General features: G+C 54.0%; 3 non-coding genes across 3 annotated transcripts; all 3 read right to left on the bottom strand.

Moving 5' to 3' along the window:
* Positions 1-439: 439 nt before the first annotated feature.
* trnam-cau (transfer RNA methionine (anticodon CAU)) lies at positions 440-512 on the bottom strand. The gene has a single exon. It is a non-coding gene; the product is annotated as a tRNA-Met (tRNA).
* A 1,175-nt stretch (positions 513-1,687) lies between these two features.
* On the bottom strand, positions 1,688-1,760 carry trnat-cgu (transfer RNA threonine (anticodon CGU)). The gene has a single exon. It is a non-coding gene; the product is annotated as a tRNA-Thr (tRNA).
* Positions 1,761-1,848: 88 nt separating this feature from the next.
* Positions 1,849-1,921, bottom strand: trnar-acg (transfer RNA arginine (anticodon ACG)). Its single transcript has one exon. It is a non-coding gene; the product is annotated as a tRNA-Arg (tRNA).
* Between the last annotated feature and the right edge of the window lie 579 nt (positions 1,922-2,500).

The raw sequence follows: 2,500 nt of genomic DNA on the forward strand, positions 1-2,500 counted from the left end.
GCTCGGTAACGCCGATTGGAGCAAAGCGTTGAAAGAGATCAGGGAGCGGGCTAACCCAAAGCAGGAGATCCCTGCTGGTGGCGCAGCAACTCAGAGGCGAGTGCTAAGGAGCTACTGAGAAGCAAACTTGGTGCAATTGTAAGACGCAGCTGGGGAATTAGCTCAAATGGTAGAGCGCTCGCTTTGCATGTGAGAGGTAGCGGGATCGATGCCTGCATTCTCCACTCCTCTTTTGGCTCGGGGCAATGGCTCAAACGCAACAGTGGTGTCAGCTGTCGGTGAACCCGTGTACTTCCGAAGGGTCTCCACACGCTGAGGTACAGAGGGGCCAAGGGACATCAAATCCTTTGGTGTGCCGTAGCAGCAAGTCTTGTCGATAGTCTTGTGCAGCAAAAATGGAAAGCTGAGATGAGGGATAAAAATGCTTTGCAAGTATTAATGCCTTCTCTGAGGATCGAACTCAGGACCTTCAGATTATGAGACTGACGCGCTGCCTACTGCGCTAAGAAGGCACTGGCCGTGCAAACTGCTGGGCAGCATGACCAAGTAGGTGCGCTTGCGAGGCATCTAGAGCCATAATGCAAAGTGCGTAAAAAAGATTAAGCCAGGTAGGAGTCGAACCTACAATCTTCTGATCCGTAGTGAGACGCGTTATCCATTGCGCCACTGGCACAGCCTCTCCAGAGCAGCGGGCAACTCACAGTCCCACAACACTGCGGCATCAGCAGGTACACCAGGCCGCGAGCGTCAAAAGGCGCACGGCGGACAATCACCAAAGCGAGACACCTTTGCCGCTTCCCTTCGATTTTCAGGTGGTAGAGCGGAGGACTGCAGTGGAAAAAAAGCAAAGCAAAGTCGTCGTTAGGTCGCTGGTTCGACTCCGGCTTGAAGGAGCGGGCGTTCTTGTGCAGTAAGTGAGCGGTAAGGAGCTTTTAGCTCAAGGCAGTGCTCTTAACTTGACGCTAGTTTACATGTTGCTGCTGAGGCACAGGACACCTCCATTGCTTGAGCAGTTGCATCTGCACACCAGCAGGGAGTGCCTTTGAGCAGCAATGCACCAAAACACCCACCACTCTCTTTCAGGCAAAACCTCAGGCAAAAGAATTCATCTATCAGTCAGACAGGGCTCTCGGCTGCTCCCTCACGCTCGTGGCGGCTGCTACTTTCCGGTCACCTCGCTTCCCTTCCGTCGGCTCGGGCTCTTTCTCGGCTTCTTTCCCCATTTCTCTGACTTCCCGCCCTGCCGTTGCTCGGTAACGCCGATTGGAGCAAAGCGTTGAAAGAGATCAGGGAGCGGGCTAACCCAAAGCAGGAGATCCCTGCTGGTGGCGCAGCAACTCAGAGGCGAGTGCTAAGGAGCTACTGAGAAGCAAACTTGGTGCAATTGTAAGACGCAGCTTGGGAATTAGCTCAAATGGTAGAGCGCTCGCTTTGCATGTGAGAGGTAGCGGGATCGATGCCTGCATTCTCCACTCCTCTTTTGGCTCGGGGCAATGGCTCAAACGCAACAGTGGTGTCAGCTGTCGGTGAACCCGTGTACTTCCGAAGGGTCTCCACACGCTGAGGTACAGAGGGGCCAAGGGACATCAAATCCTTTGGTGTGCCGTAGCAGCAAGTCTTGTCGATAGTCTTGTGCAGCAAAAATGGAAAGCTGAGATGAGGGATAAAAATGCTTTGCAAGTATCAATGCCTTCTCTGAGGATCGAACTCAGGACCTTCAGATTACGAGACTGACGCGCTGCCTACTGCGCTAAGAAGGCACTTGCCATGCAAACTGCTGGGCAGCATGACCAAGTAGGTGCGCTTGCGAGGCATCTAGCGCCATAATGCAAAGTGCGTAAAAAAGTTCGAGCCAGGTAGGAGTCGAACCTACAATCTTCTGATCCGTAGTCAGACGCGTTATCCATTGCGCCACAGGCCCAGCCTGTACAGAGCAGCTGGCAACTCACAGTCCCACAACACTGCGGCATCAGCAGGTACACCAGGCCGGGAGCGTCAAAAGGCGCACGGCGGACAATCACCAAAGCGAGACACCTTTGCCACTTCCCTTCGATTTTCAGGTGGTAGAGCGGAGGACTGCAGTGGAAAAAAAGCAAAGCAAAGTCGTCGTTAGGTCGCTGGTTCGACTCCGGCTTGAAGGAGCGGGCGTTCTTGTGCAGTAAGTGAGCGGTAAGGAGCTTTCAGCTCAAGGCAGTGCTCTTAACTTGACGCTAGTTTACATGTTGCTGCTGAGGCACAGGACACCTCCATTGCTTGAGCAGTTGCATCTGCACACCAGCAGGGAGTGCCTTTGAGCAGCAATGCACCAAAACACCCACCACTCTCTTTCAGGCAAAACCTCAGGCAAAAGAATTCATCTATCAGTCAGACAGGGCTCTCGGCTGCTCCCTCACGCTCGTGGCGGCTGCTACTTTCCGGTCACCTCGCTTCCCTTCCGTCGGCTCGGGCTCTTTCTCGGCTTCTTTCCCCATTTCTCTGACTTCCCGCCCTGCCGTTGCTC

Source organism: Somniosus microcephalus, unplaced genomic scaffold (genome assembly GCF_052327205.1).
Source record: "Somniosus microcephalus isolate GS21.2 unplaced genomic scaffold, FLI_Smic_1.0 scaffold134, whole genome shotgun sequence".
NCBI classification, from domain to species: domain Eukaryota; kingdom Metazoa; phylum Chordata; class Chondrichthyes; order Squaliformes; family Somniosidae; genus Somniosus; species Somniosus microcephalus.